Raw genomic sequence first — 11,258 nt, 5'->3', positions numbered from 1 at the left:
TTTATGCAGAAGGACAGGAAAATCTATGGTACATTGACAGTGGATGTTCGAAGCATATGACAGGTGATAAAGAAAAACTTGAGTCTTATTCTATTTTAGAAAAGGGAAAGAAAGTCTCTTTTGGAAATGATACTCCTGCAACTATAAAAGGAAAAGGTATTGCTCCTTTAAAAGAAGATGTTAAGGCTGGAAATGTTTTGTTTGTTGATGGATTGAAGCATAATCTACTAAGTGTCAGCCAGATGTGTGATCAAAGAACCGAGGTTATATTCAGATCAAATGGATGCCTTGTTCGTGATCTTGATACAGGAAAAACAGTTCTCAAAGGGAAAAGAACTCCAAATAATCTATACATATTTGAAGAAGGACAACAACAATGCTATCTAAGTAAGGATGAAGAGCACTGGTTATGGCATCGAAGATTGGGACATCTAAGCTTCTCACAAATAAGGAAAGCATGCAAATATCAGGCAGTTCGCGATCTTCCAGATATCAAAATTTCTGACAACACCATATGCAGATCATGTCAGTTTGGAAAACAAACCAGGACTAACTTTCCAGAGAAAGAAGGATCAGCTAGCATGCCTCTTGAGCTAGTACATACAGATGTATGTGGACCATTCAGGAAAAGAACACCTAGAGGAGAGGAATACTTGATATTATTTATTGACGATTTCTCCAGGTTTGTTTGGTTAGGACTTATGAAGCACAAAGATGAAGCATTCGAAAAATTCAAATCCTTCAAAGCCTTGGTTGAAAATGAATCAGGTCACAAAATTAAGTGCCTCAGATCCGACAGAGGTGGGGAATTTACTTCAAATGAATTTTTCGATTTCTGTGATGAACATGGGATAAGGAGAGAATTCTCTACGGCTAGAACTCCTCAGCAAAATGGAGTTGTTGAAAGAATGAACAGAACAATCCAACAAATGGCGCGTGCTATGCTTGATGAATCAGGAACTCCCGCAACTTTCTGGGGTGAAGCTGCACATGCTGCGGTTATTATTCTCAACAAGACAAATGTCCGGGTGAACAGCACTCAAACTCCTCATGAGCTCTGGAGTGGTAAAACTCCTTCGGTAAAGCACTTCAAAATCTTTGGGAGCAAATGCTATATCAAGAATACTGAAGAGCAACTTGGCAAACTTGATCCTAGAGCAGATGAAGGCATTCTTCTTGGCTATTCTCCACATAGCAAAGCATACAAATGCTACAATAAAAGACTTGGCAGAATTGTTGACAGCATTGATGTAGTGGTTGATGAGAAGGGATACATTCCTAGGCAAATACATCGTGAAGACATCGAAGAAGATGAAAGCTACCCTCAAAAACAGAATGATGAAGAAGAAGAACCTCAAGAAGAATCTCAAGAAGAACCTCATGAAGACGCAGAAGAACGAACAAGAATAGAAGAAAAGACTCCATCCAGATATGTTCAGAAGAACCATCCAGAATCTCAGATCATGGGACAGAAAGAAGCAGGTATACAAACTAGAAGAACAGTTGCAGAAGCTTCAAGCTATTTGGCATTACTCTCCTCTATTGAACCACACAATGTGAAAGAGGCATGCAAAGATGAATGTTGGGTGAAAGCAATGGATGAAGAACTTGAGCAAATCGAAAAGAACAACACTTGGGAGCTGGTTCCTAGACCAAAGGATAAGAATGTTATCGGAACTAAATGGGTCTTCAAAAATAAATTGAATGAAAATGGAGAAGTAATTAGAAACAAAGCCAGACTTGTTTGTAAAGGGTATGCGCAGCAAGAAGGAATAGACTTTGAAGAAACTTTTGCTCTTGTTGCAAGACTTGAGGCCATCCGAATGTTCCTTGCTCTCTCAAGTTTTCAGAACTTCAAAGTATTTCAAATGGACGTAAAATCAGCCTTTCTGAATGGAGACTTGGAAGAAGTGTACATTGAACAGCCAGATGGGTTCATTCTTGGAAATGATCCAAATCTTGTATGCCGATTGAAAAAGGCTCTCTATGGTCTCAAACAAGCCCCAAGGGCTTGGTACTACCGGTTGGACAAATATCTTCATCAACAAGGTTTTTCAAAAGGTTCAGCAGATAGCAATCTGTATATAAAAGTTGAAAATGACAAATTGCTAATACTTGTTGTGTATGTAGATGACATTATTTTTGGCAGCAATGAAGAAGCTATGAGTCAAAGCTTTGCCTCGGTCATGCAGAAAGAATTTGAAATGTCCTTACTAGGAGAACTGACATACTTCCTTGGTTTGCAAATCCAACAAAAGGAAGGAGGAATCCTTTTATCTCAAACCAAGTATCTCAAGCAGATTTTGAAGAAATATGGCATGGAAGATGCAAAACCAGTATGTACACCCATGGTCACAGGATGTAGTCTCAGTGCAAATGATGAATCTGCAGCAGTACATCAACCAACCTACAGATCTATGATTGGAAGTTTACTATATTTGACAGGTACCCGACCAGACATCATGCATGCAGTTGGAATAGTTGGAAGATTTCAGGCAAATCCGAAGGAGACTCATCTTCAGGCAGTGAAGAGAATTTTCAAATATCTTCAAGGGACTCAAAATTATGGCTTATGGTATCCTAGAGATACAGATCTCACTCTTCATGCTTATGCAGATGCAGATTGGGCCGGAAGCGTGGATGACAGGAAAAGCACAAGTGGTGGTGCGTTCTTTATGGGTTCCAGACTGGTATCTTGGTTCAGCAAGAAACAGAGTTCAATTGCCTTGTCTACAGCTGAAGCGGAATATGTTGCTGCTGCATCTTGTTGCACCCAACTCCTTTGGATGATGCAGACCTTGCAGGATTATCAAATCACTTGTACACCTCCAATCCCTATCTTATGTGACAACACAAGTGCAATCAGCATCTCAAAGAATCCGGTTATGCATTCAAAAACCAAGCACATACCAATCAAGTACCATTTTCTCCGGGAACAAGTACTTGAACAGAAGGTCAAGTTGGAGTATGTTCCTTCTAAGGAACAAGTTGCTGATATTTTCACCAAACCGTTGCCCAGAGACACTTTTGAATACCTCAGGCAAAAGCTGGGGGTTGTTGATGCATCATCTTGTTGAACCTCTTCTTATTGGTGGTACAGGCTCAGGGGGAGCACATAATGCATTGTTGGCATTATGAAGAAGGAGATCTTGGAAATAGCTGCAATATGTCTCTATCTCTTTCATGGTGGATTTCTGGTTATTTGCAGATCTGGAGGAGCATGAGCGTAGGGGGAGCATACCCTTTGCCCTTGATGTCAAAGGGGGAGAATGAAGCTGAAGATCATGAGGTTGCCATCAAGTCCAAAGGGGGAGATTGTTAGCATTATGATTCAGGTGTTGTCCTTGATGGCAACCCATTCAGGTGGTAGATCACTATTCTTGATGATCAGCTCTCTATTTTTAAGAAGGACGCAGGCAATTTGTTCAGAAAGTGCGTCCCCGCAGGTATACCATGCAGAACCCGCGTCCAGGAACGCAGGCCAGCCGTTCAGGGGGTGCGTCCACCTAGTGCACACATTTCAAGACAGAGAAAAGCACGAGGGGGTTTCTTGTGTGGTATCTAGCCGACAGTTTTGTGTTTCTATGGTGTCGGCTCGTGGTATTGTTCCATGTTTTGGGGAGGAGCTTGCCTATATAAAGCAAAGGAGTTCATTTGGATTGATCATCATCTTTGGTTGAATATCTTTTGGTGTGATCTAGTCCAGATCTATGAGGGCGAATCTTCTAATGGACTATGATCTCTATGGCGCATGATCAGATCTGCAGATCTGACTGTTTGGGCTAGTTCTGAAGTCTTCATATCTTTTATATCTGAAGGGACGCTGGTTTAGTGAAGTGCAAGTGCGCCGAGACGCAGTACAGTAAGGGCTCAGGTGCGTCTCTGAAGCGAAAGACGCGGCGCGATAGTATTATTGGGTGCGTCTCTGAAGCAAAAGACGCGGCGCGATAGTATTGTTAGGTGCGCCGGTACGCAGAGCAGTTTAAAGGAACAGTGCGTCGGTACGCAGAGCAGCAGAAGGTAAAACTGCGTCCAGTCGCAGGCCACAGAAAGAAAAATTGCGTCCCTGTCTTAAGATGATCTGTTGACTGTATTTTTCTGTTCATAAGGTGTTCTGGGTTAGTTCTGTGATTACTGATCTGATAACTGTAGTGGACTGTAACTGTTGTATACTTGTTGATCATTTGATTCTTCATGAAAAGAAGTAGGGGGTTGTAGCTCCCTTCCAGGAGAGACTGGAGAACGAGAGAGAGTTGTAGCTCTCTGCAGGTTGCAGCCTGCGTACTGGTAAAGGACTGCACCAGTACAAAATCATTGTAAAAGAATTTCTAAATTGAAAGAAGATAGAGACATATTGCAGCAGGTGGTTTTCTCCCACATTGGGTTTCCACCTTACATCTTGTGTTCTTTGGTGTGACTGTCTATTTTCTTTGTTCATGCTCATTATTTTATGGTACTGATATGCAAGAATAATTCAAAAGATCAAATAAGGAAGATTTGTTAAATTGCTAGATAATACTGATTCACCCCCCCTCTCAGTATTATTTCCAACACAAATGCCTCCCCCTCACCTCTTATTTATACACATAAGAGGGCTCCTCCAAAATGTCATCTAAGGGTTGTCCACCTGTTAAGAAGGCTTACTAAGCTTAAGCCAACCTTGACTCTTATGGTGTCAACCCAACAATTAAATTCAAAAATTCATATCTCACTAAGGACAACTCAAAATTTGACGTTCTCGAAGTGTTGGATTCTCCTTTCCACTCTCTATCATAGCATGCCATCACATGTCCAAAGTGCTACATGGAAATACCCCAAACACGATTGCTACAAAACTCCAAGCTTGGGTTCCAAGCCTACAAGTGACTCTTGTAGCACTTTTCCCTCCAAACTGCGAACCCTAGGGCTTGGAGTATGTCCCAAGCTACACAAAATCAATAAACAATACTATCAACATCATAATAGAATATTTTATACCTCAAATCTTCCCTAAGGCTTCAAGCACATGATACACGAATCAAACAAATATCATAAAAATGTAGTAGTGATATCTTTCTTCAGTCCATGGTTAAGCATATCACAATATGTGGACACAAGCCTCTTGAAGAGAACTCACTCTCTTCCAAAAATAGGAAGAATAATACAAAGGAGCTCTCCAAGAGAGGGCGTGCAACTAAAATTAGACATGATGATAAAGTCAACATCCAAAATGTCCACATAGAATTCACCACTCAAAAATGGATGCATGGAAAATATATTAAAATAATGTTCAACCTAGGGTGATGTGTACAAAGGTACATCTAGGAATGCTTACAAAGTGCACCCTCCAAGGTGCATGAGAGATAAAACAATAAAATATTTCTCCTAGGACAATTTCAACCTCCAAAAGCAAGTGGTCTAGGAAATGCATGTAACCATTCCACGTGCGAATTCCAGGTCAACCAACTCCATGTATGAATGTGCAAGGTGCCAAGTAGATGGAGTGCTACACAAGGGATGTAGTAGTCAAACCCCAAAATAGAAAGTGGAATATCTCCAACAAGACAAATCCAAGGTGATAAGGGAAAGTTAGGGGTTTGAGTCTTGACCATGCTAAAACTCCAATGAAGTAATAAAATATATATCTCCAGCATTTCCACATTTGTATCCTAAAAGAATGTGCTCAAATATAGTAAGATGAAGTGAATGCCTGCAATTTTCCACATGTAGCTCTCGAAGGTGCCACATGCCTCTCAATAATGTCTTCCATAACCACCTTTCAAATAAAATAATATATGTGTCAGGTCAAAGAGGTGATGGAGCTCTCCAATGAATGTCAAAATATTACAAATGTAGCTGAAATATCCATGCAATAAGATGAGATAGAACCTAGGTGAGGTGAACCCTAGAGAGCTATGCCATGTAACTACCTCAACCTCCCAACAAGTAATAAAATATCTTCCCGTGAAGTGTGCCCTAGGTAGAAGTGTAAAGGTGGATAAAAATCATTATTGTCCACGTCAAAACTGTGTTGTTTCCAATACCATCAATTGATTTCCCCAAACTATGTACACAAGAGAGAGTGCACCCTAAGAGGATTTGTGAATTGACCCAACAATAAAATGATCAAGTAATGCTTGGAATTTTTTTCCCAATTGAGAGTGCTCAATAATAAAAATTCAAATAAATGCCAAATAACCCCTCCAGCTGTGAACAACTACTGAGCAAGTAAGGTGTTGAAGCCAATAACATCAAAGGTAATCTAATGAATTAATTTAACAACTAAACAGTTAAATCAACTTTAGCATTTGTGCATGAAGGTTAATGTTCTAATAAAACCATAGATCAACCTCCAAATAATCATCAATTGATTAAATCAAGATGAACATGTGTTCCTATGGGTGGGTGTGTATTTCAACAAATATTGTGCCATGGAAAAATGATGTATCTCCTGGAAAAGACAACCATGATAACAACACAATGACAAAATGGAAGCTCCTCCTAGGTTGGAACCTAGGATTATTTCATGGCCTCACTGTTAGAAATAAGTTCATTTAGTGTCATCTATTTTTACTCAATTTGACAATAATTATAAGGTATGTTGTGGCTACTATATGCTTTATAATCTTTGCATTTTCTAGACCTGAATTAATATTTTATCTTCCTTTTCATCCAAGTAAATTTTTTTCTTCTAATGGTTCATGTTTAGTATTTACCAGTTATTTCTAAGTCAGAATTTGTGAATGATGGAATCAATGATAGAAATGACAACAAGTGTTGTTTCTTTGTTAAATGTATATTGCAAAATAATGTTTTTTTTATAAGTTATATTTTAATTGTTTATGCACCTTTCTATTTTCTAATCTAGGATTGTCCTTCATCATGACAGACAAAAGTGAAAAAAATGATTTATGATCACAAGCAGTCAAGAAAGTTCATTTATATAAGCACACAATTGGATACTGTAAAGCATGTTATTTACGTGGAAGATGAGGGCATTACATATGAGCCATCTCTGTCTAGAGGGAGTAGTAGCTGGATAGTGTTATCTATGTCCAGGGCTGAGCATTCAGGTTGGGAGAAACTTGTTGATGTAGATTTGCTAGTTGTTGCTGACACTACAGTTATTATGTAGACAAGTGGCAATACCAGGATGCCCACGGTTGGTACAAATTCTTTGGTTCAAATTTATATGTAGGAGGTGGTAGTAAGAAGGTGGAGAATGAAAAACACTTTCTTTTAGAATTTCTTGTGTATATTATATACCCACATTAGATGTCAATTTCAAAAGATTCCCTACAATACTGACCTTCCTAACCTTTTAGATCATCAAAACTATAGATATATAGGAAATCTTATCTTTAATATTTTCAAGCATATAGATATGGTTCTAAAACAAACTAAGTAATTCCTTCCCTTTCTTTCTTCTTTCTCCTTAAAGGCTGATAGACTAAAGTTGGTCTCAATGGATGTAGAGCCAACAAATTAATATAATGATGTGGACTTTTTTTCATTCTACCCTTAAAGGAAGTACGGAAATCAAAGAAAAGGTGAGATTAATGTAGTATTAAATGGAAAGTTTCAAAACATAACAAAGTTTAGAGTTTATGGATGCTGACATATTGCTATAAAATGATTGTATATTTAAAAATGTATTTTGATTTTGAAACTTCTTTACATTAGAGTGTGCATCAACCACATATAATTAATCTAGTTTTGCACCCTTGCAAACAAGGCATATTTTTTGAATATGCACTGTTGAACTGACAAAAAAATTACTTTCATGATTTCACATATTTCATGGAAATTGCCAGTCATTGGAGTATTTTGGTCCTCTAGTTTTCTTTATATTGATCATAATGTGGTGGTTTATTTTTTTGTTGCTTTAAATTATTTACATTGAAATTATTATCCCAATCCTTTCAAGTTTTGGAAGATGAAATGGCAAACCTGAGGAACTAGAGTTTGAATCTACCATTGATGGTATATAAAAACACAACCATCTTTAGAGACATCTTCTTTAATTACAAGTTGCAGTTGTAAAAAAATTACTAGAAAGTGGTGACTTTTGGCTAAATCTAGCATATCGTGTAAACCGTATAATAATGTTATGTGAATTATATGCAATTATAGAAGCAGTTCAACAATCTAACCCATGTATCTAAGCGACACTGACTACCCCATGTTCAACTTCCAAATCTGCCCACAAAACTCAAACTAGGAAATTGAGGCGCTAAATCCTCACATTACATTATCCAAATGAAACGAGGCCTTCGCATCAAGAATACAAGGGTTTCCTACAATAGAAATCTATAGATAAAAACATTACTATCAACCTCACAATAGAAGATTTTATACCTCCAATCTTCTCTAAGGCTTCAAGTATATGATGTAAAATTGGAGTCCAATGAGAAAGCTTCTCAGTCCCCACAAATCATGAATATGTTAGGCAATGAGTGATGTTATTCCTACAAGGTTTAGGCTGTCTCTCCATGGAACCATGAACTTGTTTTTTTTTCTCTGGATTTTATGAATTCTATGAGGATTTAATCATTTTTTCCTTCATTTTTGGAACAAGTTTCCTTGACTTCTATCAATTCATGCCCATTGGATGATGTGTTTGAGTATTTACAATTTCTTTTTTACCAGATATGGATTTCTCCAAAATTTATTAGGGTTTGAGCCATAGCTTCTTCTTGGGTCATGGTCTGGAGTTCTTTTTCTCCATTTTAGGTTAAGAATTCCATTGTACATCAATATTTCTCATCTACTTTTGCATTGTGGGTTATGAATCTAAGTGCTTTCGTGGTCATTGCTAATATGTTTTTTTGCTTGGCTACCAACTATTTTTGAGGATTTTAGACATGGAATGATATATTACTCTGGTTGTGTCATTGTGTCATTGCAGACTTGTTATATATCCTCCTTTCACTTAGTACCATGGGAAGCATTGGGGTTGGTGGAGTGACCTATGGGTAATACAAGTATGAGAATCTAAACAGAGGTATGTACTAGCCAAGAGAAAAATTGAGAATTTCGATCACTAGAGTTGGTGGGTTCATTTCCTTCCGTATTGCCTCGAGATTGAAATCTGAAGGGCACTACATTATTGCCTCTGATTGGAAGAAGAATGAGCACATGACTGAGGATATGTTCTGCAATGAATTCCATCTTGTGGATCTAAGAGTTATGGACAATTTCTTGGTTGTTACCAAAGGAGTTGACCATGTTTTCAACTTGGCTGCAGACATGGGTGGTATGGGATTCATTCAGTCTAATCACTCTGTTATTATGTACAACAACACCATGATCAGCTTCAACATCCTTGAAGCTACATGAATCAATGGTGTTAAAAGGTGATACCATGTTTTGTTTCTGTAGTTTGGATTGCTTTGTTTTCCGTTTTGCTTTGCCAAACTAGATCCATTTTGACCCTATTCTATTGCATTCCCAACTTTGAAGGTGAAATATGGTTTTTCTAGATGCGGTAGAATTTCATTGCCTTATTTTAAAATCATGTGTTGCATGTTTAAACTGTAAAAGTGATGATATATTTTCTATCACTTGTTGCAGCAATAATAATTTTGGCCTTATTTTGTAAATCATGTGTTGTAGTGATGATTTCGTTTCCATCACTTGTCAAAGAAAAAATGATGTTTGGTTTTGTATTGATATCTGGAGTATTGTTTCCATTTTTATGTAAACTTGAACACAATGTATCTGTTATAAAATTGTGGCAAGTATGGGATGTCTGGCTCATTTTTGGTCATATAGCTAAAAATGTAATTTGCAATATATTGTACTACATGTTTGCAGCAGATGCAGGTGTTCGATCATCTCTTATGGATCCAAAGGGCAAAGGTAAAGGAGAAGGAAGGATGACCCGTTAGCAAACTTGTGCTGCAGATAGTGTACAGAGTAGTTGCAAATTATTTAATGCTTTTGGAGGACCAAAATCTTCTCTTAGCGGGGAGGATGGTTCCAAGAGGTTTGATATAGGTGGCTCTTCTGAAAGTACTAGTGGCATGGTAAGAGGATAAAAAATTAGAGTGGCAGAATTTGGAAAAAAAACTAGCATCAGATTGAAGTGCTCATCATATTTATTCGAACGGTGTGAACGACACACAAATACAAGTTCATATGAAGAAGATAGATCAAGTCAAAGTTTATGTTTTTCTTATCTAGATGGCAGGAGGACATGACATGGTAGACACTCTCAGCAAATAGGGAAGCACCAAGTGGCAGGCCTTCATTAGTTGTGCATATCATAGATCATAGAAGGAAGAGGTCACGACTTAAAGAAAATCAACCGCAAGAGAGTTATTGTTACGATGCAATCAAATCACAATCATCCATTGCAAAAAGGAAAAGTGTTTCTAAATTTGAGCCCGACATGATCCTAGTTGTGATTGAAAATCACATATCACAGATCGAAGGGGACAAACTGTTACAAATCAGCCCTGGTAGAGCCTAGGGCAATTCGATTATCACAATCGCAGTTAACAGAAGGGAAGCAGTAGTATGGAGTGCCAACCTTGGTTCCACGCCAAGTGTGATTTTTGATGAGGCTCGATATATTATGAACTGTGTTTAATAGCTTGTCAGGTTTATGGTTATCACAAGGTGCTTGAAGTATGGGCTTTGGTTAATCTGCCAATTGGAAATGTCGATGGGAAGAACCAATATTAAAGCCGTTGATTAAGGATTAATGCGTCGATATGTCCAGTGGTTTAAAACACTGATCCACTGTATTGAAACCCCCCAGTTCACGACTACACCAACTCTTTGTAGTATCCTATCGTTTGAGGTTTAAATGTGAGAATATTCCATGAACTCTTTGATAGTGTTTTTCCTATATTTGACAAGGATTTTTTCTGTAGGGGCCCGAGAATCTCTACCTGAAAACAAACACATAGCCATACTTGTCATCAGTTGAGAACTGCCTGAGAATTGAGGAGTAGCCACCTAAATATTTAATGGAGTGCCTGCATTGGATAAAGGGGAAGACTGGTATAAAATATTGCGCACAACAGTAACCTGACTTGGTCACAGGTTAGGACCTTTCCTTGGGTAGTGTAGAAAATCTCACTGTAGATCAACCTAATAATGCAATATACTAAGGCAAAATACTTAATCTACTTATACAATCAAACTTGCAGAAGCTTAATCGATTTGAGCAAGATCAAACAGAACACATATAATAGAGAAGAAGAATCAATACACATGAAACATAGAAGAATACTTTGGGGAAAGCCTCAGCTAAAAACCCCGTTATCTGT

General features: G+C 37.9%; 1 pseudogene; it reads left to right on the top strand.

Annotated features, from left to right (window-relative positions):
• Window positions 1–8,919: 8,919 nt before the first annotated feature.
• LOC149201848 (GDP-mannose 3,5-epimerase 1-like) overlaps window positions 8,920–11,258 on the top strand; it is a 132,189-nt pseudogene continuing 129,850 nt past the window's right edge.

Source organism: Pinus tabuliformis, chromosome 2_1, assembly GCF_031772625.1.
Source record: "Pinus tabuliformis cultivar Carrire ecotype Pingquan chromosome 2_1, CPIR1, whole genome shotgun sequence".
In the NCBI taxonomy this organism is placed as follows: domain Eukaryota; kingdom Viridiplantae; phylum Streptophyta; class Pinopsida; order Pinales; family Pinaceae; genus Pinus; species Pinus tabuliformis.
This window is presented reverse-complemented; position numbering and strand designations above follow the sequence as displayed.